At 38.7% G+C, this 26,769-nt stretch overlaps 1 protein-coding gene across 1 annotated transcript in view; it reads left to right on the top strand.

Annotated features, from left to right (window-relative positions):
- EPHA3 (EPH receptor A3) overlaps nt 1-26,769 on the top strand; it is a 176,963-nt gene that overhangs the window by 8,048 nt on the left and 142,146 nt on the right. The window contains exon 2 of the mRNA XM_019007610.2: nt 7,735-7,799. The gene's annotated coding sequence lies outside the window, so the exon portion shown is untranslated. The remainder of the gene's footprint in view (nt 1-7,734; nt 7,800-26,769) is intronic.

The following is a 26,769-nucleotide window of genomic DNA, read 5'->3' as shown; positions in this document are numbered from 1 at the left end:
CATCTTGATTTTCTCAGCATGACATTTGAGGAGATTTCTTACGCTATTGGCATTTTACTCCTGCAACTTGCACCATGGTGTTGAGTCATTTGCTCTGTGGGTTTATTTTATTTGTGAGGCAGCCATGTAAGGACCCAAGCATTCCATGGAAGCTGGAGATCTTTATTCATGGAGGTAGAGAAGAAAAGCTTGACAAAAATTACCAGGGCACACTTGAGTATGTGGATTTCCAAATGTAGTGCTTTAGGATTCTCAGAATTGTTTTATGATTGTTGACTTCTTTGCTTTAATCTTAGAAAAAAAAAAAAAAACTAAACCAAGCCCAACCTAAGTCTCTTTATTTTATTTTTTTTTCCTGTGCCCCACACAGGGAGTTCCTTAAAAGCAAAATTTTTTTCTGAGTTATGGCATGCTGCCAGTTGATTCACTTGAGGGATATCACAGCCTTTTTAACAAATGAATAGTCATTTCCTGGACTTACGCTCTGGTCCCTGTCTCAAAAATTTCTGTCCTCCAAAGGGGTATTGATCATTTGCTGTGGATTTTGTTGATTTAAGGACCTTGAATATGTTTGAACTGCAGTAAAATTTGTGGGAACCTTGGAACTTTTAGTTGTGGGTGTTGTGTGTGCCCAAGAGTCTTTTCTGTGACACTTTTTGGTGTCTAGAATTTGAGAAACTGAGTGTCTCATAGTAGGTTTGGACTTCTCAGCTTACCTTAAGCGAACTTGGACACTGATTCAACATTTATTTTTCCCTTTAAGCTCCTAAAAGTCTTCCCATGGGAGATCTTTGTCATGCTCCAAATCTACCAGACCTTCAGAGAGCTCAATTCTGTAAAACTAGTGAATACTGGAAATTACTTTTTTTTTTTTTTCCTTTTTTTTCCAAGGGAATGTAGACTTAAAGAGTTAGATGTGCAGTGTGGTTAAACCTTTCTGAGAAGTGCTATAGAACTTACAAAAATGATTTGAATAATGTTTGCTGCTGAGTTTTGGCTAGACATATCATGTGGTGCCATTTTATGTGCCTCAGGGTTTGGGCACCCGGTGGGACTGACAAATATGACACATCCTACAAGAGACCCTCTTCTATTCTGGGCCGATAAAAGGCAGGGATTGGCAGGGTTTAGGTAACTCAATCTCATCCGTAGTTTCTGGGTTTTCTTCTTTAACTCTGAGACAGAGGAAAAAAACCTTGGGTTTTGAAGGGAATTTAAACTCCCTTTCAACACAGTAGCCCCCATTTTGCATTTGCATATTTAACACAGTGCCTCGGTGATATCAGATTTAATGTCAGAGTGGTGGAATGGAATGAGATCTGTAGGATTTGTATTTGAATGTGAGTTCAGCTAAACTCTAATTCAGGTATCCTGAAGCTTTCTGCCTCTTGCTTTTTGTAGGAGGCACTGGAAAAGGACCAATTGGAGCTGTTTAAAAAAAAACATGCAAAGAAGCGAAGGCGACACAGCAATTTGGAACCCATTAGGTTAATCCATTTTTAATTTTTATATCCTTGTCCTAATGAAAAGAACTGGCACATATCAACTTACAGGAAATAGCCTAATAAAACCGAAACCTTATTAGGCCCCTTTGATAAACAGTGCATTCCAGCCCACCACCAGTCATATGTTTTTGCATACTTGGAAATTGAGCTTTGTGCCACTTTAACAATATCAAGAGAATGCTCATGTTTCAAAGTAATAAAAAACAAATAAAAATCTGTTCTGCCTGTGTTCATCACTGAGAATGGATGGATGGTTGTCCCTTTTCCACAGACAGGGTCCATACTTGGCAAAAGGAGGAAGACCACTGGAGAGCTTCCACTTAGCATGGAGTGGAGGTGATGTTTTTATTTATAGGCATTCCTGCGTTGCTGATTGCTATCTTGCATTCCCTCCTTCATGGCAGCCTTCTGAGAGAAACCTACAGTGAGGGGTTGCTGCTTTGGCTGTTTCTTCTTTTTCAGCTGTAGGAAAAGTTGAGGTATCTAAATCTGGCCTCAGACACTCTTGGGGAGTGTGTTTAATAAGAAAAGTAAAATCTGGGAGGAGGAAAATTAAATTCTTCCTCTTCAAAAACTGCAGGAAGCTGCCATAAAATTAGAATTTTCCAAATCATCTGAATTGATGGTGGAAGCTTTTATGTTCTGCAGAAGCAATAATCTCTAGGGTAATTTGACGTACTTTACTAGTTTTTATGTCTTTACATCTGATATTTGTAACAAAACCTCTTAATTTTGGAAAGTTTTTACTAAATGTTTAAATGAAAATAATGGAGGCTTGGTCTTTCCAGTCTTTCCTGAAGATTCCTGCAGTTCAGTATTCCAGCAACTGTTTTTTAACTCATTTTGGTTTTTGTTTCCTTGTTCATCCCTTGCCCCCACCCTGGTGGAGTGCTTCAGTCAGCAGTGTGACCACAGACTGAACGTGACAGTTGCCAAATTTGGGATGTTCTGCACAAAACCATGTGCAGTGTCCCAGCTCAGTGCAGCCCTCACAGGGCTGTGGCTCTCTCGGGACTGCAGCCTGGCTTTGGGCTGCAGCAGAAATCTCAGCTTTGGGAAAGAGTTCTTCAGTGCATGGGCCAAACTGTTGGCATGTGGGTTGGGTAGGTCCTGCAAAGTTCTGCTGGCTGTTTTTAGATCATTTTCTTCTGAGCAGCTGCTAACATCTTCACTAAAATATTTGAGGGGAAATGCAGGACCGTAAAATCACGGGAAGCTTGACTTTTATTATTGAGCAAACAGCAAATCAGGCTACTTAAAAGCAGGCTTCACTGCTGGACACCCTTTTTTATTTTTTGTCCCTTCCCAAAGGTTTCTTGGTCTGGTTTCAGCATGGTTTTGGCAACATCAGCGTGATAGCTCATTCCTAGCTGGAAACTGAAATTGCATCAAGGTGCAACTTTGGCCTTGCCTGAGTTTGGCCTGCCCGTCTAGAAATGTTGGTTCTAGCCTCAGAATAATCCAAGACACAAAGATGATCTGCTGCCACTGCTGGGGCAGTGGAGGGTTGGGAAGACTCAGATCTGTGCTCATAGGTGGATGAAAATACAGGTACAAGCCCCCTTTGCTGGGAAGGGTTCACCATTCCAAAAATGTATGTCAGGCTTTGCGCTGACTCCGCTCTGTCCCACCAAAACCAAGTTCTGGCTGACTTTCTGCCACAGAGTATTTTCTTGCTGCTTGGGATTGTATGATACATTTCAATTAGACTTTTTTTTTTTTTTGGCTGCATAGAAAATATTATTTTTTTTACCATTTGTTGGCATTTTTTTAATAACTGACCAGGGTATTTCTAAACTCAAAGTTTGTTGCCAAATGAGAGAAGACGACATAGTGGTATGAGGGTTTTTTTAATGATTTTTTTTTTTTTAAATATTAATGAAAAATGTTAATTAGCTGAAGAAAAAATATTTCATACATCTTTTGACATTGGCTATTGCTCTGTATTTTCTTTGTAAAGAAGACAATTTGGAAATGCTTTCCACTGGTGAAGTTGTTTATAGGTGGCTCTCTAAATACTGCAAGTTGCAGGATAGTGTCTCCTACCAGGCTTTCCTCATTTCTTCAGCAGTGAGGGGAATCCCACAGTGATTCTACCTGGCACAGGATTTGTTTGTTTATTTTCCTTCTTGTGGGAGGTATTTAAATTGTATTCTGTTCATTGTAGCAGTTATTACTCCACATGTTTCTGGAAATGCTGCAGCTTTCTGACAGTGTTCAGGAATCACGTTAGTTTTAGGGTTCTTTTCTTTCCCTGCCATCACTCCTGATGAAACATGCTGTTAGTGAGCCCTGGACCATCACTCCCAAATCTGGAAGCAGTTTCTGGTAGCACGAGTGTCATATTCCACTCAAGCCTCCATTCATCCTCTGCTTGATGCCATGAGGGGGAGAGTGAGGGAGCTTTGTGTTTCACATCCACATCCCTACTCCAGTTCTGGAAGGAGATTTGTTTTACCCCCTGGAAATCCACATGGAGGGAGCTGATAATGCTTTCTCTTGTGGCTGGGCGTGGGGAAGGCCATGAGAATCAGGCAGGAGAAAGTCTCTAGAAAGAGAACATGTTCTTAATTGGCATTTTAGGGGTGTGCTGCATTGGCAGAAATACTGCAGTGTAGTGTGGTGAGCAGGGCTGTTGTACAGGAGGACCAAATCACTGATTTTCAGAGTTGCTCATCTTAGTACCAGTAAGTTCTCCTTTAGAATTACCACTGGCTTTAAATCAAGTTAATTACATGATGGGAACCAATGCAGGACACTGAGATAGTCAGACAGCACTTTATTTATTTACTTAAAGTTGCTTTATGAGAGCTCCTCTCTGTCTCCTCGGCACAACCAGGAATCCTTTCCAAGGCGTTCTGTTGGAAAGAATTGTCAATAGCAATGAAACTGTTCAGCTTTTTTAAGAGTTACCCCTGGTAACTGGCTGGTCAACCTCAGAGATTTTTATAGGAAACAACTGAGCGATGGTCACACAGTTTTGCAAGAGGAGCTCTGGTATAAGGAGACCAAATGAGTTATTAAGAAATTCATAAAATTCTTTCATTTAGTAAATGTGTAGGCATTTGTGGGTTATTTAGGTATTGGCTTTCATTTAACTTTAACAGTATGTGGAGAAACAAATGATGGTCACACTGGAAAATGCCTGCCAGTGAAGATCTGACTGAGTACATCTTCATGAAACACTTCCTGAACTGGTTCACAAAATGGACCTGACCAAGTGTTTTTATTTTGTTACACTGAAGGATCTATCAGGATTGAAAGAAGTTGTAATGAGTTAATGTAGGAATCAAGTGCTTGTGTGAAGTTTTACATTTTTGCTTTTCACCTAACCGTCCAAATTCATGAAAAAAAAAAATAAAAAAATTAGACCATGAATTTCTAACCCATTCTTTATGTGGTTCTTATGTCTTAGTATAGGGAAATGCTGTTTTGTCCTCCAGTTTCCAGATTAATATGTAGTGGTAGGACATACAATGACAAAATGTGCCATTGCTTCTCCCAGTCATTTTTGTCTAGACACCAGGATTGCATCTTCTAAATTCTGCATTATTGTTTCCTCTCTATCAAGGTGTGCAACTCCCTTGATGTCACAGGGAAAATGAGTGTTCTAAAAGCTTTTATCAGGAAGAGGAAGTTTTTTTTTTCAGGTTACTACTTGAAAGGAAGTATTTTTTTTGCATTTTAGATCCTATTAAAGAGCAGCATGACACACATCTGAAGCAGAAGCCTCCTGCAGCCAGTGTGGAAACCTCCCTTGTAAGAACATCTAAAATGTAGTGAAACAGGTTTGAGCATGGAAAAGTAGTGGTTCCAGTCTGAAGGAGATTAGGAAAGTGGAATGAAGGAGAGGAGCTGAAAAATTATTCCTAACTTCATAGATTTGATCCTGATGATGCCCTATGGCTGAAGCACCTGCCTGTCGTGGGGGACACTGAATATTTAATTGTCACCCATGTCCTGTTGTGATGCCTGTGAGGGCAAGCTGGACCTGCTGGGCAGGTCTAGAGATGGGAAGCTACACCCAGGCTGTGTGTCCATTGCCTGGATATGTTTTGCAGATGAAACTGATGAGTTTGGACTGAATTCATCAATTTCAGAGTGGCTGCAATCATCTTTTCAAGACGCTCGTTCTGAAGGAATAAATACATCACTTACTTTGCTCCTGAGTGATTTGCCTCAGCCACTTCTTGCCAGGTGATTTTCCTCAGGAGTCACTCTTCCTTCAGCACTGTGCCGTGCAGATGCACGGCAAACAGATCTGTCTCATCCCAGGAGATCCACAATCTGTGGGAATTTCTAACTAAAAACGAGAAGTGCATTTTTTTCCTTTTGAATTTTTTTTTCTGTTTTCTTTTTATGGATGCAAACCTTGCTGCAGAGTAGCCTGCCTTGGGCCCTGTGCACTCAATAAAGGACTGACTGATTTTTCCTTGTGTACGTGATTGAGGACCTGATTCAGAGCTAAGAAATATGTAGAACTGAATTATGTTCTTTCTGTAAGATTAGTAAAAATATTTTGTTTATTGATGTAGATAAAACAATACTATTGCTTTCTTTTAAAGGGGAGTATAACTGCAGGGGGAAATATTTTTCCCACATAGATCCAGAGGAGCTCAATCATGGCAGTGTAGCAGTGCATACACAACACAAATATGTGTGCACACAAATGTAGAAAATATGTTTATTTATGGTTCTTCTTAGCAGAGTCTTATTTCTAATACTGTATACCCATGTCTCCTTCTGTACATCCTAATTAAGAATAAAAATAATGCCTTCAGAGCTCTCTTTGTTTTTTTTTCAAGTGGTGTCCAAAATTGAACAGCAGTTAAAAGGAGAATGGTGAAATAATACAAATAGCTTAACTCAGCTGATTCACAGATATTCTCCCTCATTTTTTACTTCCTATTCTTCTGTTTTCTTGGAGCACCAATGTTCAGGCCATCTGGTTCTGGTGACAGTGACAACCCTTCAGGTTAACAAACAGAAGATGAAGTTTCTCCAGTGGCCACTTGTAAAAGATCTGTTATTGTCAGGTGTTAAAATGTCCTAGCATATGCTGAGATTTATTTCATTTCTCATTATCATTAATTTCCATACTGAAGGGAAAAAAAAAAATAAAGGAAGGTGTGCAGGGTGATGAACACACCCAACAAAAGTAAGACCAGATTGCAGATAATTGATATTACAGTTGTTGCCATGCTGAGTATTAAGACTTCATTAGTTTATATATTAGTTTATATTAGTTTGTATATTTTTTTATATACAGTATTTTGTATAAATTCATCTGTTCTGCTTCAGGTTGATAAATGGTTATTTAGGGAAGTGTGTGATCAAGCACTTGGAGACTGTATGGCCAAGATGAGGAAAAGAATTTATTTTTGTGCTTGTAGGAAACAAATAAATGCCAAAAGAGGAATATCCTTTAATTTGGGTGTATGTATTTATTTTAAATGCCCATTGTGTCTAAAAATAGTTATAAACCCACTGAGTTTGATTGACTGGAAAATGCCTGTCTGACTGTTTACAAATAAAATCTTCCTTCTCACAGTGAAAATTATTGCTGGCTCAAAAAAAAAGGTAACATCAAGATGAGCAATCAATTGATGGCCCTCTTTAAAAGTAGGTTTGTCTGAACTTGTAACATGGTAAATAATTACTTTTGTATCTAATGTGTTACACATGACATTTAGAAAACACTACTGCAAGGCAATTTGAGAACAAATTGGATCAGAAGCAAGAAAAAACTGCAGGAAGGACTTTAATCAGCTTTCATTATTTATTCCTGTATTCTGAGAAAATTATAGATGCCAAATTCATGCCTTTAATCAAATAATGATTTAAATATTCAGATCTCACCATTTCAGTTAGATGCAGTGACCCAAATTTCAGGCATCCGAGGGGAAAACGCTGCGGTTTGTGCAGCTGATAGAAGAGTTCTGTTCCCACCCCCCACTGCAATTAATTTAGCCAGTGATCCATTGTTTGTTTTTTATCAGTTTTCTGGTTTTCAGAAGTTGCCCTCTCTGCTGTTCACAGTGCTTTAAGCTAAACAAGACGATCCTTTTCTTTTGTCTTTTTCTTCTGTGCAGCTTCACTGCCAGGCCACCTGAACAAATCAGCTGCTCACAGGGTCATCAAATAAACACAGCTCTGGGTATGGATAACTGAGGTTAACTGGGCAGAGGCAAGCAAAACTCACTCTTCTTCCTTATGTCTTCTTTTGTAGTTAATCTGCTGGATTCAAAAACAATTCAAGGCGAGCTGGGCTGGATCTCCTACCCGTCACATGGGGTGAGTTCACTAGAGTGTGAAATGGGAAAGTGCTGCTACAGACCACTGTGCTATTTAAACATTGTTTCCTCTTCAGAGGACACCGTGCAATAAGGCTGGGCCTTGGAGCTTCAAAAATAATCTGCTCTGAACTTGCAAAATATGGCTTACATAGCTGAGGGGCCTTCTCTTTAGAGCATGCATCCCATTGCAGGTAAACCCCAGGAAGAGCTCATTCCTAGGGGAGAAACACGAAAGCAAGAGGTACACTGGGCAAAAAGTTCTCTTTAGCTGCTGCTCCTTCTCTATCAGAAAGTGTATGTCTAAAAGAGATCATGGCTCTGCTTCATGGTGTTACTTGCTAATTTGTTCAGATGGAAGTAGTGGAAGGTGAAAAATGTGTGGGCACAAGCAACTGATGTAAGTACTTGTTTGTAGCTTTTGTGCTGAATTGTTGCTGAACTGTTCAAGTTATGAGTTAAAGTATTACCAAAGAAATGTCTAAATAATGTTCTGGAGGTGGTTGGTGGTTGTTTTGTATCCAGATCTTGTATCCAGATCTAATCTGTATGTTGATCTTGTATCCAGATGTAAAGAAACCAGGGATTCTATTGGAAGATTTAGAAGTGCAGTCTTAAAGCACCTGTGTTTTCCAACTTTCTGGAAGTTTGCTAATTTCTAATTTGCTAATTAATTGGAAATTTGCTAATAAATTGGAAATTTCCAGTTTGCTAATTCCATCATTTGTACATAGTTTTTTGCCAGCAGACTCTTTTTTAAAATAACATGAGATTGATGACTAAATAGTGCCTATCTGTCTAGTGGTGCTGGTACGTGTTCACTCCCCACCTCCATGTCTCTGTGGAATGTGTGTTTGTGTGTAGGAACATCCCATCGCTCTCTTTCTGCATTACATCATGTAGATATGCAGGATGATTCTTGCATTCCTGCATTCTGCTTCCCCAAACACAAAAATACCCACTTGGTAGTTGAACCCTGTGTCCAGAGCTACCCTTGCTCTCAGAGAAGGCTGAGCCATCAAGTCTTTGCTGAAAGAAAGCACCTGTGAGACTTTCTTTTGCTGTTCTTCCAGTTTTTTTGTAGCTTTGGGCAAGCTGTTGATTCACCTTTATCACTTTTACAGAATCAGTGTTAACAATGCCTTTGCATCTCTGCCTCATGGGATTCCCTTGCTAATGTTCAAGTTGTGCCTTCTTGATATTAAGCATTATGCAGGTGTTCAGCAGTATTTAAGGATGAAGGTTTGGTTCATTTTTTGAGTTTATGCATGGATCTCTCTCTGTGTCTCTGGATAAAATTGTTCCATTCTCATGGGAAAGAAGTGGGAAGAGGTTTCAGGTTTCTTCCTAGTGGCTTTTTCTGCTGACTTTTCCCAACAAGAAATGTCTTTAAACAGGATGTCCAAGAGGGAACTCTCCAGCAATTTCTAGCTCATCAGGTTGTTTTTTTTTCGTTTTCACTTGCAGTTATTTTATTTTTTTTTTGTGAAGCCTTTCTCTCCCAGCTCCCGCTGCTCCTCTGCTTTGCTCTCCTGCTCTGTTCAGCTCCTTGCAGCTGTGCAGATCTGCTGCTGCTCTGCTCCCTGCAGCTGTGTCTCTGCTGCCTTGGATGCCTAAAGCAGTTGGTAGGGAATGATGCAGGGTATCATGGGGGCTATAAGGAAAACAGATGTGCTGCATTACCCCACCAAAAAGGGCCCCCAGATCTGTCAAGGCCAATTTTATTGGCTTCTGCAAGTTTTTGTCAGGTAAATCCAGCCCAAGTTGTTGTTTGCGTGTGTTTGTACATGCTGTTCCTATTTTCTGCCATATCCTCGGATATCGAAGCCAAAGTAAATCATGGAATTTCACTGATGTTCTTACAAGTTAATGAAATTCTTAGTTAAAAATCGCATGGCAGTAAATTAATGTAGATCATATGCTGTGACTGTTTTTGGAAGAGAACTGAGGCTCTAGACTGTAGTCTTCAAAATACCTTGAAATTTTAAGCTTGCATATTGAAATACAAATGTAAAGTATAGAAATAACAATGTTTATCCTATCCCAATTGGCATTTTGCTGTGAAATGGTGACAACTTGAACATCGTGTGAGAGAGGCGCCTTCTTCTTACAGCCCTTTATTTATAGTCAATTAATTAAACCTGGTAAATATGGCTGTGTCTGTCTGTGAGCTAACTAAAATATGAACTTAAACTTCAGTGGAAAAACATTATAATAAAGATGTCACATCATATTGAAAGATTGCTAATAACAGAGCAGTGATTTACAAGGTAAAGCTGATAGAGCTGCACTGGAGGCTGTGACTCACAAATGAGGATATTGGTGTTGTGCCAGTTCCTCTTGAGCATGCAGTAGTGTTCACCTAAATGTCAGTATACCAAAGCTGGTGACTTACAGAGTTTTTAAAAATAATTTAACTGAAGCATTTAAAAAACGCTCTTACTAGCTTAATAATTTTATCCTGTTGATACATGATACTATTGATTCATTTCTGGCAAGATGACCCAAATTGATTTGCTCTTGTTTACAGCATTCAAGGGTGGTTCTTTATTCCTTTAAGTTGCCCTCGACTTGGGCATATGTAATAATAGCTTTCCAGAAATTCCTGAATATTCATGTTAATGTTTGTAGCTCATTTGTATTCAGGGGTTTGTGTGTCCCACATGAGCACACTGTAATGGCAGTGGTTTAGGCTCTGGTGAGTAATATCACCCTGGAAGAATGTGATCTCTCCTTGAACCATCCCATACAGCCACAGCCTTGGCTCCAGGAACACTGATCTGGTCAAGCTCATTAAAACCCCGTCAGCACAAAGCATTGGCCCCTCCAGATAGCGAGGAACAAGAATTTAAAAATATAATAGCAGGTTTTGCTGATGCTTGAGCATGATTGGCAGCAGCCACAAGGCCCCTGTCCTGTGCCACCATCCCCAGCACCTGCCCAGGCAACCTTTTTGTCATGCCAATCAGTCAAACCCCAGCTCCATTTCTATAGGTTTCATTAAAAGGGAAAGAAAGAAGAGCTACTTACTCTGTGCAGAGTATATTATTGATATGCTGATTAAGCATAATGCAAATGATCATTAACCGTAATTCACATAAATTACAGCAGCACAGATGTGGGGGTTGGGAGGATAAAGCAAGTCACTTTAATAATATACAATAGAAATGTGATGGATAATTCATACAGGACAAAAGGATTACAGTCTAAATCCCACTCTGCATATTCATGGGAGGAATTGTATTGGTTTCAGCATATTTTTTTTTAGGGAGAAAGATATATTTGACTCCTGCTCTGTGTTTTTTTTTCATGACGTTTGGAAAAAAAAATACATTAATAACATAATCTCAATCTATCGTTCTGCAGGCATGCAGCTTGTAGACTCAATCTTTACGTGTTTATTAGTCAAAGTTTTGGACTTGAAATTTTTGGTCATGTTTTCTTCGTGTAGTCAGTAGAAAAGTAACAGAGAAATCACTCTTATTTTGTTTTTGTTGTAGCTAGAGAAGGGAATGCTGTGGCATTTTTTTACTGTCACGTAAAAGATAATTGTTAAAAAAAGAAACCAAACCAAGTCGGGAAAAACAAACCACAGCAGAAAGAACTCTAAGAAAAAAAAATAAATATCAAATATCAGAACTCAATGAGTTCTGTACATGGCTAAAGTTAGCAAAAATGTAGGCAAAATTTAAAAAACAAATTGCAAAAATAACGATTCTGTCTTTGATCTTGACATCTTTCTAAATTTTTGAGTTTCTTCAGAAATGTTGGATTTCTTTGAGAGCTGGCCATACTCAGTACCTTAAACTTTTGGGCAAGTAGTTTGAAGTCTGGTGTGGATAACTTGGCTTTTTCTTAGTGGCCACTCTGATGGTCATTTGAACAAATCAAGCTGATCATCTCAGTAATGGAAACTGATTCATCAGTATTTGAGGAGAGAAGGGTAACACTCCCTGCCCCTGTAATAGTTGGTGCTGTGCTGGGCAGGCTAGAGCCCGAGTGACTGAGATTAATGAGAGCTTTTCCATCAACCAAAAATTGGGTTAGAATAAAAAAAATAAATCCAAGCAAAAGTGAGGAAAATGCCTCCTTTCTTATATTTCAAAAGCCTGAAAGTAGTTTGTCACATTAGGCTGCATTGCTGCCTACCCAGGCTGCTGGCAGCCTCCTTGGTTTCATTTGTTCTGCTTTCAATAGTTGGCTAATGTGTGTCTCTATAAAAACTTTTGGGTCTTTTCTTTTTGTGGGATATCATGGACAGAGTGACTACAGAAGAACCTGACTTACATAAGCATTTGGATGTCCTTTGTGACTAGGTGAAGGTAGAGGAGAGTTTGTGCAGGGTACATCCTGGCTCTGATGAAGGTGCTCTCAAATAAATGTCCTTCAAAAATCAGTTTCTCAGGCCACTGTGACTGGAAAGTTTCTCTGTTAATGCAGAAGATGTTTTGAAGAATAATAAGTATTTCCACGAGGTTTGTTTCCCTGCAGCTTTGTGTCTTGCTGTTAATTGCATCCTGTTCTGTGGAAGGTTTGAGTTTGGTTTTTTTTAGTAGGTTCTTAGTGCCACTGGGTTTCCTTGTGTCATGCTTCAGCCTTCCCTTCAGCTGGGCACATGCAAAGTTTTTCTTTGCACAAGTCTCACATTTTCACACCACTGCGGAATCTCAGGGCAGCTAAGCTGCCAAAACCCCTCAAAACTGGCCAACAAAAATACAAAAATTTATCAAACGCCTCATTTTAGAGCTTTTTTTGATGCTGATTGACATCTTAGCCTGTGTTCATTTCTTGTCTGACACCAAACTTGACAATTTCTAAGCAGTACTGTGTATAAAGTGGGCAGTGTTGCTGAAATCATTAAGTAGTTGTGAAAATGAGTTTCAAAGTGAACACAGTGATATCAAACAATTGGTATGAGACAGAAGTCTGAAACTTACAAATATATCTGTAAAATAAAAAAAATAAGTCCTTGTTTTAAAAATGAAAACAATCATGTTATGCTATATACTTTCTTTTTCCTATCCATTAGCAGTGGAATTTCCTTAGTACTTCTTAAAACAGTGTGTTCTGTTAAAATCAAGATTTATCTGTTTTGCCTGAGTTCTGGTCTCCTTACAACTTTGTACTGTTACCCTGCCTTCCACAATTTGTGCATCATGTCTGAAATGCAGGCAGACTATTGTGACGATTGCAAATCAAATGAACCACTTGGGAACCTGGTTTTGTGATTCATAGACTTTGTTTTGTCTTACAGTGAGTGGCTGGCTGATGGAGAAAATCATTTTTTTTTGGTTAATAGGCTCATTTTTTTCACTTCAGTATGTGCTTTTGGGGTACAATGAAAGTGTATTTGTTTCACTTGATTCTCCTTTTTTCAAAATAGTGAAAATTTTAAAAATAAGAGCTTTCATAGGTTTTTTCTGTTACCTTGAGTTTTCTGTAATCAAGCATGTTCTGCTTCTCATTTTTAGACTTCTTGTTTTCTTCCTGCTGGAATAAAATTCCCTGGATGTTCTGCTGTAAAGTGATGATTTTACTTTGGAGAGAAACAAATTAAAAATCTGCCCGATTTTTGAATTTTTTTAAGTCTCTTCATTCATAGTCAAAGCCTTGAATCAGACTGCAGTGGTGGTTGCTTCAGTTTGTGGGTTTAATTTGAATTATTAAAAGGAAAATTATTTGTACTGTACTATTTTCTGCTTTCTGATAGATATTTCTTGTAGCAATATAAAGCTATGAGATAGGACAGATAAATATGTTAATTCTGTGAATATTAGATTCATCACTGATTTTGAATGAATGTGAATTTTGTTGATATTTTCAGAAGCAGTGTGTGAGTAGTCGATGACAGTGTATTTTTGGTGTATTTTAGCTGGCTTTGAGTTGAGTTTCATCTGTGCACTGTCTTCTGCTGCTTGCATTAAGCATGCATTTAAAAGGGAAGTTTAAATAAAAAAAAACCTTAAGTGGAGTTGACTAAAGAAAGAAGGGAAATGCTTAGGGGAAAAAAAAAGAGATTAAACATATTACTTCAGAATTTTATGCATCCCTGGTCTTGTTAGGAACTGTTACCAGAGAGAAATGCCTTCCTTTTTAAAATGTGTAGCACTGTAATATTCCTAAGATGTGTTTTTCTGATTATTGTACTCTGCATTGCATTCTTTTGAAAAACTCAATGTGATCATAATGGTGCTGTGTTTTGGTACATTTTTAAAACAGCTTTTAAGTTGATCTAAAGTAGCAACTGTGCTAGTTTCAGTCATTATTATTAAGGGAAGGAGGCTTTTCTTTTTTTTCTACCTTTTTACTATGTTACTTCAAATTATGAGATTTCAATTTAAAAAATAATTATAACAAGAAGAAGAAAAAGTACAATAAGGGCAATGTACTTATACAGTATTTTGTAATGAAAAATATGGGCACTCTCCCTGTATTTCATTAGCCTCATCAGTCCTTCTATTTACTGTTAATAAAGTTGCTGAAAGTTGGATATCAGTTTTCTGTGGTTTCAAATAAAAAGGAAAAAAAAAGGAAAGAGCAAGTTTTGGCTTTTGTTCCAAGAGTTAAATAAAGATCTTATTTAAAATTGGAAATGCAGATACTTAAGCTTCCAGTTTTCCTTTTTAACTTTCAAATTGTAGAAGTAACATCATTCTCCTCATGAGCAGAATTTTATTTCTGTCAGCATAAATCCAGGCCATTTGTGAGAAGTTCTCTCAAACCATCTCATCGCCGTGAGGTATTCTTCATTTTTTAAAGAAATGCTTGCTTCATAGTTTTATTCTTTTGTGCTGAATTTATTTACATAAACCAGAACAGAAAAAAAGTAAATAAAGAGACTGTCATGAAATACAATATTATTTATCATAGGGGCACACTGCAGTCGGTTTTAAGGTTGTTTTTATAACATTAAGTCCACAAGACAAGCAAGTCCCGTCTCCAGTTAACAATGCCCATAAATGTTTGCTCCTGATAGCTTTGCTGTGGTTACATTTATGGTCTCAGTAGTTTGGGCAGGTAGTTTATTCTGGATTTTCTTTCTTTTTCTCCCAAATACCTGTGAGTATTCGGTGTGAGATGACTGTAGTTTTAGAAGAAGTTTGCTGCGTTATAAAGTGCTTTTAAAAGGAATTGGGAAGTGAGCACGAAGGGCACTGATGGCTGTGCAGGGTGAAGGAGCGAGACGCGCACGATGTTTCAAGGCAGGAGACGCGTTGCTTCATTTCCCTCTTCCCCCAGTCTTTTAGACTTCTTTGTGAACACAGCCTGAGGGTTGTGCTAAGTAATTTCCTAATTTCGCCCGCTTTATCTGGCCCGGAGCGGCTCGCAAGGCTGGCGGCGGGCGGTGCCGGGAGCCAAAGGCCTCCGCCTGCCCGCTCCGGCCCCCTCAGGCGGCCTGGGGACCCTGCGGGACACACAGGGGCACGGCACCGTGCCATCGTAATGATGATAGTGATGATGATGAGGAGTGTGGTGGGAGCACGAACCGCCTCGCTGTCTCTCCCTGCCCTGCGGGAGGGTCACAGGCTTGGCGGGGAGCTGGGACAGCGTCCCCGATAACGCCGTGCCCAGCGGGGATGTCGGTGTCCTGCCCCGGCGGCGGGGGCTCAGTCCGCACAGCACAGCCCGGCTCGCTCCGAGCGCAGCATTCCCCGCTTGCCAAACCCTGTATCCCTCTTTTCAAGCCCTATATCCCTCTTTTCGAGCCCCATCCCGCCTCCCAAGCCCCATCCCGCCGCCCGTCCCCGCTCTGTGTCCCGGCAGGTGGCGATGTCCCTGCGGCGGGCACCGGGATGCTGGCCCGCACCTCCCGCCTCCGGTTTGGGCAGCTGCTCTGGGTTCCTTGGGATGAACCATCCGGCTCCAGAGCTCGGCCAGCAGCCCGTGTTTCGGTTCTTGGTGCCCTTGGTTTGGTGTTTGGAGGAGAAGGTGCTACGGTGAAACTCATGTTTTTGTACTCACATTCTGCTTTTAATTAGAGTGGAGCTCAGTGAAGGCTATGTGCTTGTAAGGGCTCTCTGCACTGTGTGTAGATACCATCTTGGACGTAATAAGGTGATGAAATCTCAGAGTTTTACTCCGTTTCATCTGTGGGTTGGTTTCTCCTGCCTAGCTGCGATTACTTAAACTTTATTTCCAGCTGTTGGGTTTCCCGAGGCCCCAAAGGGCAGCTGAGACACGCAGAGTGATTTGGTTGCTGGCTGTCTGTGGATGAGTGCTGTGCTGAGATGTGGCTTGTGTGCTCTTGCAGTAGACAAGGAGGGGCAGTCAACACCATCCTTCCTCAAGAGCCTGACAATTGATTTTAGTTGGACTCTGGGGGGAAAAAAAATAATTTAATTGCTCTATGTTCCTGTTTTTAAACAAAATAAAAGCCTAACCCCAAAGTGAATGTCTTAAATCTAGAGGAAAGTTCCTGTTTGCAGTAGCTGAAACTTAGTTTCTAAATTGGAAGTCTGGGTTTATATGTTCCACTTTCTGAGTAGAAAGGTAGGAATCAGTATCCTATATCAGTTGTTTATCTTGGAATGTTAAAGGTAGATTTTGACCTCTAATTCTTTAATTAGTGCCTGTTCAGACTTCATTGATATCAACAAAAGCATTATAGTGAATTAAGTTGGTTTAAGTTAATTCAGCTATGACTGATGGGTAACAGTGTTGGTTATGAGTCAGGCTGCAGAATGTCGTAAATCAGAATCTACTTTTCACTTGGAATCTTCATTAAAATGTTGTACTGAAATGTGTCTTATTTTCAGAGATGTAGATTACCAGAGACAAATTAAAATGTTGTTTAGGAGAGTTGCCAGGAGGCCACTTACTCCATCCAGTCTCCTGCTCAGTGCAGGATAAGGTTCTATCAGGTCAGCAGCTTTGGTTTTGGATGGTGGAATCTGAGGTTGGAGATACAACAGCCCCTCCAGACAGCATATTTCAGTACTTATAGTGGGTAGAATTCTGCCACATACCTAACCTGAATTTCTCAAGACATGTTTTGTGGCTGTTTTTTCTTCTTACACCATCTGCTGTTAGTGAGGAGAGTTTGTGTTTACTGCCTTTCAAGTTGCTGCAGTCTGTAATGAGATCATTCCTTAGCTTTTTTCTTTTTACGAGACTCAATATTCCCTGCGTCTTTGTAACATATTTGTCCTCTAACTTGGTGCTGGACAATCCTATTAGGTGTGATGCCATCCTCACTGCTATCCTGGCTTCCTTAATGGGGAGGTTAATGTGGAAAACCTCTAGTAGGATGGTGGAAAAATATCCAAGAATGGGATAAAGTAAGGATGTAGTAAGTTATCTGTGTAACTGATCGAGTGTTGCAGTCTAGAAACACCTCACAGCAACACTGCAGTTAAGTTTACATTCCTTTTACAACCGGGGGATTTAACAAGTATAAGCTAAATGGGTTCTGGAGGGATTTCTTGAAGAGAAAGATAACAGCATGGTGTGGCTTATTTCTTCACAGCTCCTAAAAATGAGAAGTCTGGCCTTAAACTGACTTGTGATCGAAACACTTTTATAACAGGAGACATGTTTCTCTAAAATCTGAATGTTTTCAAGACCTTTTCCAATCTTAATAGCTCCTTCCATGATAGCAAAAAATCTTAAGATAATATTTTCTTCTCAGAGGGGAGATTTTGTCTGTTAAAAGATTCAGTAATAGAAATGCTTTTTGGAAATTTATTGTTTTGGGGTTTGTTTGTTTGTTTGGGTTGGGGTGGGTTTGTTTGTTAGTATTTGTGTTTGTGGGGGTTTTGTTTGTTAAAAAAACCCCAAACATTTTCTGTGGGTAAACAGGATCGGAAAAAAAAAAAAAAAAAAATTAGTATTTGTGTTTGTGGGGGTTTTGTTTGTTAAAAAAACCCCAAACATTTTCTGTGGGTAAACAGGATCGGAAAAAAAAAAGAAAAAAAACAGGAAATAATGGCAGCTGAACTGAGGTGAGAGCTCTGGGTATAGTGACATTAAACCTTCAGGTCTGTGTCGAGAGATGTCAGGTGTGAGGGTGAGTGACGAATCAAAGAGTGGAATGAAATCTCCAGAAAGCAACCTGGATTCAAATTGCTTATGGAGCTATTTCTGCTGCCTTCCAACTGGGAGGCTTGGAGCTTCTTTCCCATGTGACAGTAGGGAATAAAGATGCCACAACAACCTTCATGTTCCAGAGAAAAGACAGGACCCTTTGGCTTCTTTGAGAGGGAGAGAGCTTGGGTTAACTCCTAGTTTCCCTGAGACTCTGACTTTGTATTTCAGAGGTTGATTCAGTGACGTTTGTGCCTGTTGGCTTTTCAGAACTCTGCCTTTACGCACCTCTGTAAACACTCACTCAGAGTCCAAACAAACAGGATTCTTACTTTTCACAAGAACAAAAATCCCAACCAGAGCTTCAGAAGTTAATTTTTTTCCTGCCTGTGTAGTTGGATACATCATGTGCAGTGAATTCCATCAGACTTATGGGATGTGTAACCTGGCAAAGCCAACACTGCTACTGGAACTTGAGAGTTTATGTTCCCTGATATCCTTGTGTTACCTGTTTTACTTTCACTAATATTTCTGTGACACTTTATTAATAAACATAATGTATCCGTGATGGTAATTTAATTTTACTTTGAAACCTGGTAATAAATGTTTGAACTGCAGAGCGTTTCTGTAGAAGTGTTTCAGCCTGAAGAAATGTTTAGAGGAGAAGCTGAGCTGCGCTTCTGCTGATGGCACCGTAATTCAGCAGTGTGTATTCAGAAGTAAATGGTTTTCAGATTAGAACATCCTCTTACAATGAAAACATCCAGAGGGTGAATGTTAATCAGATCTGGTAGAAAAGTGCTGTGTGGATGAAGGACAGGCAGAGGTGGTGAGGTAATGCACAAAATAAATGTGCAGCCCAGGTGCAAACTTTCCCTTTACCATGGGGTTGATTTTACAGAACCACAGCAGTCCTGAATTGTTACTCCTGCAGACTGAGAACTAACTGGAGTATCTAAAATAAGTACTAAAGGCAGGTGTTGGTTTTAAAGCACAGAGGGTGGGGTGGGATGGGCAAATCTGGGAACAAAGCCCTTACTGAACATCAGCACTGTCACGTTTTTAATTTAAATGGTGTGTTAAGAGAAACTTGTGCATTGTCTGTCTTGTGCTGCAGCAAGCAGAGGGTTTATTGTGGGCTACACCACTTACTTCCTGAAGAGTTAGGGATTTTTGTATTAAAGTATTGATAAAGAAAATGGAAGCAAAAGCTGAGAGAATGGAAAGCATTTTGAAAATAATAAATGCTGAATGTTGGTGTTCTTAAGATTTTAGGAAAACTGACATATCTTGCATGCTACATTTTTGAAAATTCAGTTATTGCATGTGACTTCACTATTGCAATGTCTTGATTTAGGAGGGCAGCATTAAACCCATAGAGCTAATTTACTGGGGTAAACCACTATTAATAGGGACACAAAGTGAAAGGTCTGAAATCTGTGTTACATAGGCTGAAACGTGGTGACTTTGAAGACAGACCAAAGAAAATACAAAAATTTTACTTGACTCAGTTGTCTTTTAATCTGAAGAATGGGAGATTCCTATATAGAAGGTGTAAAAGAGCAATATAATCTGTTATTAAGTATATAATTTGCATTAAATATGTAATTGTTTGTGTTTATGTCCTTTGAAAAATAAAGAGGATTTAACAGTGGAGCAAAGAAGTGTCTGAACTGAAGGTTCATAGGTTCTTGTAATACTGATGTACAAAAGTTTTGCAGGGTTACATCTGCCCCTCAATTTAACATAAAATGTATATTTAATTGCCTGTGACATGTTTGGAAGTGAACTTTTTTAAACCATATGTCTTTTAACTGGTGCATGGTAGAGGTATTTACAAACACTGGCCAAATGTGATGTGGGTTTGTTTAACCTGCTTCCCTAGTTGAGTTCAAGGCAGTGCTGTGACCCCATGTAAACAGGTTTTGTCATGGCCACTTGCAACGTGTTGTATTTAGGATTCAAGTTTATTTAGTAACTTATGGCAGGGATTTATTTCTCTTTGTCTATGCCTTGTTCATATTCAAATTGGAATTGTGCTGAATCTCCATTGTAACCAAGAGTAAAATATGACTTCATGTAGGTAATTCTCCTGCACTGAACATAACAAAGAGACGAGTTAATGTAAAGGTTTTGTGTTTGGGGTTTTTTTTGCTTCCTCTGGCATCCTAAATGTGAGTAATATTTTAAAATACATGAACCAAAATGACCACAAATTACGTTTTGGCATCACGTTCTGTGCCAGACATTGTGGAACAAAGTCATGGCTGGAATGGACAGGGGTGGAGCGAGTGTCTGAAGAGGAATCATTGGTTCAGTGTGACTGTAAATGCCTTTGTTGTGAAGAGAAAATGAATGCAGAATTGTAGTAAGTAACCACTGATGGCTGGTGTGAGCAATGGGTATGGTATTCTGGGCAACTGGAAAGGTTATGGAATGGCTAATGGCATTATTAAAATGATAATAAAGTAAGAATGCCAAAAGGTCAAAATAAATAATAAAGATATATTGTATTATCTGAGAGAGAATGAGCAAATAAAAAGAAGAAAAAGTGAAGAATTTTAGAAGTAACCCAGAATAATTTGATTAATGTGGAGTTTGCATAAAACCAAAATTAGGTTAAAAACATTGTTTCAGTGTCCACAAATCTCTAAAAATGTGTAAAAAGAATAATGCAAGAAAGATGGTATTGGGATGACTGACATAGAATAGTTTAGAATTAGGTTTTTTTGGTGCCATTTGACATTTTGTACTGAAATGAACAGGGATATAGGGGAAAACAGGAGATCAAAATATAATAAATATTAAAAAGGAGCAAAAGAAGATGGAGCTGAGGAAGAGACCAAGAGGAAATGCAGGAAGGAGAAAAAAAGAAAAATGTAGGATGCAATCTTTAAAATACATAATCATGTATTAAAGCTGCAAACTGAGAAAGAAATGGGCATGGTTTACAGTTAATTTTTTTTTCTTCTTGTTTATTAAACCAGGAAGAGAATTCATGTTTACTTCATGCTCTGGGGTCTGTAGGGCAGCATGGTCCATTCTCTCCAGAGGGCTGTGTGTTCCTGAAGCAGTGACTCATTCCATAGCAGAATTTCTCCTTTTTTTTTTATTTTTTTTAAGTCTCTTTCATGGTTCAGCAGATACCTTAATGGGTAAAATAAGTACCGAGTCCTTTTCAAAGATATTATAGTATAAAGCAAAATTCTAACCATTCTTTGCCTACATTTTTAGGGACAGATTAGAAGTTCTCTGTGCTTTTTTTCCATGAAGGTCACACAAATGCAAATATCTTTAAAGTAATACACACACTCACTCTTGCCTGTTAAAGAAGTTGAAAAACAAAAAGCTCTACAAATTTATATACTTTTAATAGTCTATGCAGCCTTTGCCATGCATAAAAATAAATTTCATAGCCTTAAAGTAGATAAGATGATATCTGTGAGTTGAATTAGGTACTGAGAGGTCAGGGTTTTTATCAGTACTGCTGTACAAATCTTGTCTTTTCTTCATGGAAACAAGTTGGTATTTTTTAGTGTTTGCATGATAATTTCAAAAGACTCGTCCAAAAGAAACTTAGATTTATTAAACTGTAACTTCTGCTGCTGGTATATCAGAGCAGGCAAATGCAATGTATGTGAACACTTGTGGAAATCAAGTTTTTATTTTATTGGAAGTTAAAGAAACCCCAACCATCCACAAATCAAGAAAGCCCTGCCATTCCCAAAGAAAGCAGCCTGTATTAAAAGAATTCAGTTAAATTCAAATGAAGGCTATAGACCAGATCATTTTATTGATATCAAGTTCTTTGTGATTGATGGTACAAGAGTGAATAAGAAATTAATTTGATAGTCATTGATTTTGTACTGCAGCGTATTGACAGCGTGCAATGTGATATCTGCCTTACAGAACTTGACTACTTTCTTATTGCTCTTAAAGGTTATTCTTTATTTCTCTGCTTCCTACCTTTTTATTACTATGAAGAAATTAACATTCCAGCCTTTCTGTTTTGAGCAACTCATTTGGTATCAAGGGGTAATTTGGTCTGGACCACTTTCCTCCTTTTCAGAAATTAAGTCTTCATTAAATCTCTTGCTTCCAAAGTTTTCGTAACAAAATAAGATTTAATGGATGGCTACATATACAAAAGTTTTACTGGGTATGCAGAGTTAAAGACTAGACGATAATTTTCTCTACCTCCTGCCATTTAATTTTTTTCTATGTCTTCTTTAAACTCTACTGCCTTTATTCCACAACTCTGAATAGTTTCAAACAAGTGAAGAGTCATCAAACCTCATAAATACGATTTATGGTATAAACTTTGGAACTTGGAAAGCATTTGGACATTAATACTGAGGGCAGTCTCAGTTTTTGAGGATATTACCTCTGGCTTTTTGTGCTTGCAGGCGTAGGAAATTTAAGAGGGTATTGGACCTACAGCTGTAGAAGAGTTTTGCTTAAGATATGTCATTAGAACTCTCCAAAGGTCTGTAGAAAGGGTAACTTGCAGAAAAAAAAATCCACATATTTTAAGTTTTTGTGACAAATTTGGATCATTGGCCTGCTTTGCATAGGTGTGCCATAGAATTTGCATAGAGTGGAATGATGGGACAGGTAGAAGTTGAGGACATGAAGAATAAGTTGCAATTTTCAGAAGGCACCACGCTACTTTAGCAGCTGGAAGTGTAGCTGGAATTGACCCAAGCCAGAGTTTCAGTTTAGCAAATACAATTGCTTGATTTTGGTGGAGTTATCTGAGGAAGGAGCTGGAAAAGGGAGCAAAAATTAAGCGTTTCAGTCATCGAGCTGGGTCATTTTAGAAAGAACTGCATTTTAACATGGAGGATCTGGATTACTGTGCTTTTTAAAATGTTATTATGTAGCACAGCAACAAAACATAATTTAAGTTTCATTCTTATTTGTGGCATAGGATCTATAGGCCATGCACATGATGTGTTTATGGCTGATCTGTTTATCAGCTGTAACAATGTCATATCACATTTTTGAATTTTAGCATTTTAGTTGCACATATTTGAATTGTTTATGGACTTCCTTTAATGATCAAGTCAATATATATCATAAATCAGAGGAAATCAGACAAAGAATCATCTTTGGTGTTGTGTCTTACGACTTAGAGTTTGAGACTAAAAGAATTTTATTCCGTTTTTAAATTTGCATGACCCAGATGTTACTTCTATGTCAAGAACAAGCATGAGCCTCCCTAGAATGTTTTTGTCAGAACAAAATAGTTAACGCTGTATTTCAGTCATTTCCATGGCTGGGAAAGTTCATATCATGTGAAAAATTTATGGACAATATATTACAGGGGAGGACTGCAGCGTGATAAGAGAGCACAGGATATTAAAAGAGATTATACATCCAAAAAATAAGGAGAGATTTACCATACTCAGGAACTTCAGGGTGGATGGGGAAGAATGAGAATGGAAAATTAGCTCCCAGATAAAAATCCCCAAGCAGCTGAAGGTCAAACACTGACAAAGTTTTATTTGAGTGGGGATTTGTCCCTTTGCCCAGTGTTCTCCTGGCCCTGTGCTTCCTGTGTGGGATAAACTCCCCCAGTCCCCTCCTGGGCACTCTGGAGCTACCTTGGTCTGGGCCATGGTTCATGGAGGCAGCAGAGCCATGCAGAATTGCAATGCAATTTTACAGCCATTCCTAGAAAAGAGAATCACAGTCTGCTGTCCTGCTATGAAATAAAACAGCTGGGTGGGGTGAAGGGATGGTCTGCTTATTTGTTTCTTCTCACCCTGGGTCCTGTGTGTTTCGCTGTGGGTAATTGACACCACAGTTCACAGCATCTCTGAATTTGTTCCACTTTGTCATGAATACCTGATACTTCATTGTCCTGTGGTTCCTAGCCTCCTTCTGTAAGTGCAGTGAATAGGATTTTATCTTTTTTTTTTTCCCCTCTAGATGCTGTTTTGCTCAAAGCAGATGTTTTATGACAAATAATTTGAGGGTGTAACATGGAAGAGATGTGAAATAAAGCTGCTTGAGTGCAGCATTGTCTGGAAAAAAAAAGTAGAGGCCTGTGGAAGAAAAATAATGTAACAGCATCACTGCAATTGTAGTTGGAAAAATGACTGTGTTTATTTAGATGAAATTTATTTGACTGTGATGTTATAGTACAGTCTGTAGTATAATCCATTATATTAATTTGTTTTGTGGTAAGATTTTATTAGTTTCTAAGCAATATCGGGATGTTGTTTACCTATTAGTTTTAGTAGTTGTGAAAATTTTGCTCATAACAAAGCTTTGAGTTGTTCATAATAAAAATGCTTCTGCTTTGAGGAGCATTTAGCAGTCTCTACCTCACATAGAAGAGGTGTGTCATGGACAGAAAAGAGCTGAAAGATGTGTTTATGCCTTTGTTTTCTTCTTATGGAAAATAGAAGTTGAAGAGATCACTCGAATTCCAGAACTTCCTTGATTGTATTGAGTCTTGAAGGACCTGGAGATATTAATTCTGGAGACAATTCTTCTACAAATTGCAAAGCACTTCCTTACTCCTCGTAACAAGCAGAAGCAGACTGGTAAATAACAAACGTCAGTGGTAGAAGGACAGTGAACTGACCCCAGGGAAGTTGGACACAGAATTGAGATGAGACACTACTGGCATTTTTTTCTTCTCTGGTTTAGGAAACTTAGTAAACACCAGCTTAGGATGTGTTAGCTTCCTTTGTCTTCTGCCAGAAGTCTGGTGCTGATGCAGAATTGTGTGTCAGCTTTAGAGCTGATCACACTGTGTATAATTCATTAATATTTTAAGAGCATCTGATTTTAATAGCAGAGCTATTTTGCGACTAATGTTTTAAGAAGCTATCCAGAAGACAGCTTGATTTCATCTTCTCCTGTTTGTGTTTTCTTTTTAATAACATCTTACATTTTAACTTTTTTCTTTTAATCTGTGCTCTGATATTTTTTGTTGTCTTGATTAAGGAAAGTCACAAAAGATCACATAAACATATCCTTAGCTGCAGAGGATTCAGAACTTGGCTGGTCTGGTTCCTTCATGTCTTGCACTGTTTGCTGAATCGTGGAATTCTTTTGTCCCTGAGAGGTCTGATGTTTGGGTGCCTGAAAGGAGGAATTCGTAGATGGTTTTTTCTTGAGTAAGCAGCACTTGTGATTTTTTTATTAATACCTTTGGCTACTGTTACACAATTTCCGTTGTCTCAAAATGCAGAATGAGCTGTGTTCCCAAACTGGAGAGTGCTTAGGAATTATCAGTGGTACATACACTTTTTTTTTAGAATGAGATACATGTTTCTTCCACTGGAAATATTCAGGGTGGGTTTTCCTTTTCCTTTTCTTTTTTCCAGCTGTTTCTGTTTTAAACCTGTAATTTGAATAGTTAAAGCAGCACAAGAACATAGGAGGAACATTCATTACAATGAACGGAATAAAGCTCTGGTGTTTCAAAAGCATCTAGATTTTTGGATCCTATTGGAGTTAGTGAGTTTGCTATTTGTAAAATTAAGCAGACACTTCTGAATTTGGGGGAGCAAGTGTTTTATTGATTTCTTCTGATTCTTGTTAGAAAAGTCAGTGTTGTGAAAGTTCTCTTCTTGCCCTAAGAAGGAGTCAGAACTATAATAGGGAAAGTTTTAGGGGCTGAAACAGCTTTAGTTTTGGAGCATCAGGATTTACTTTGAGGTTGAGGAGCTGTGCTTTTCTAAGAACCTTTACCAGCAGTGTCTTAAAGTGAGGTTGCTGACCTTGTCTCTGAAGTTCTTCCTGTTAGCAAACTCGTTGTCAGGCTGTGAAATACAAAGGCATTGTTAAAAAAGAAGGAACCTTGTTGACATTTTATTGGGAATTTTTAAAGCATCAGAAAACTTTTAATAGGTAGGTTAAATGTGGGCATTGTATTAGTCAAAAGAAAAAGTAATCTTGAACTAATTGAAAGTCCACAATTAGTCGGGATCACAGGTGGCAAGAAGAAGTTTTAATGATAGCCTGGCCCAGGCCTTGAGGTAAATTATGCATAATTATTCATAACTGCTATTTTTGGCTTGCTTGCATTTGTCCTAGACCTCTGCCTGAGGAAACAATTTGAAATAATTAGTGTGCTGGTGCACTGACAATGATGAATGAATCAAATGCATCTGGTGCCAAACACGGGTCTTGATAAGAAGCAGATAACTTTGGCAACTGTGGATTTTTTGTTTTTAGATTTCTGAGACTGGGAACAGTTTGTTCTTGTTGGGGTTTTTTTTTGTTTTTTTTTTGTTTTTTTTAAAGACTGACATGTTCAACATAGCAAATTACCACTCACTGGGCTATGATCAAAGTGCCGCGAGGAATTCCAGCACTGCGAACACGAAACAGCTCTGCACTCTGTGTGTGCAGCTATTCATGGCTGAGAAAATGAAGGGGTTATTAAGGTGGGACATTTTGAAAACTCAGGTCAGCAGAGCCAAAAGTTAATGTTGAACCAGCAAGATGCATTGCTTATCTTACACAGGTTGCAGGCACATTTTATGTCAATATTCAGCAGCATAAATACAGCTGTGTATCATTATTGGAGCAAAGCTAAAGCAGAAACAGAAAAGATTGTGTTCAGATTCCTGCATTGTGGCTTAGTTAATGCTTCTGAAGTCCTCAGAGGCATTTTCTTTCTCTGGTTTGAATGATCATTTCTATCTATGTAACTCACTTTGTGTGGGTTTAGGTTCAGGTGAACGTGAGGCTCTTTTAAAATTAGATGTGTTTAATGAAGAGGGAAGAAGTTAATTTTAATGAATATGCCCTAGTTTTCTGGACTTCTACATATTTTTATCTTGTTGGACTAGTGAACAGTTCTGAATTTGTAGTAGTTCTGAATTTGTTCCAAATAAATTGATTAAAACAGGGTGCAAAGTAGTGCTCAGGTTGGTGACTCCATAACTGATCTGTGAGCAGCAGTCTCTCAACACAGAGATTGT

Source organism: Parus major, chromosome 1 (genome assembly GCF_001522545.3).
Source record: "Parus major isolate Abel chromosome 1, Parus_major1.1, whole genome shotgun sequence".
Lineage (NCBI taxonomy): Eukaryota > Metazoa > Chordata > Aves > Passeriformes > Paridae > Parus > Parus major.
This window is presented reverse-complemented; position numbering and strand designations above follow the sequence as displayed.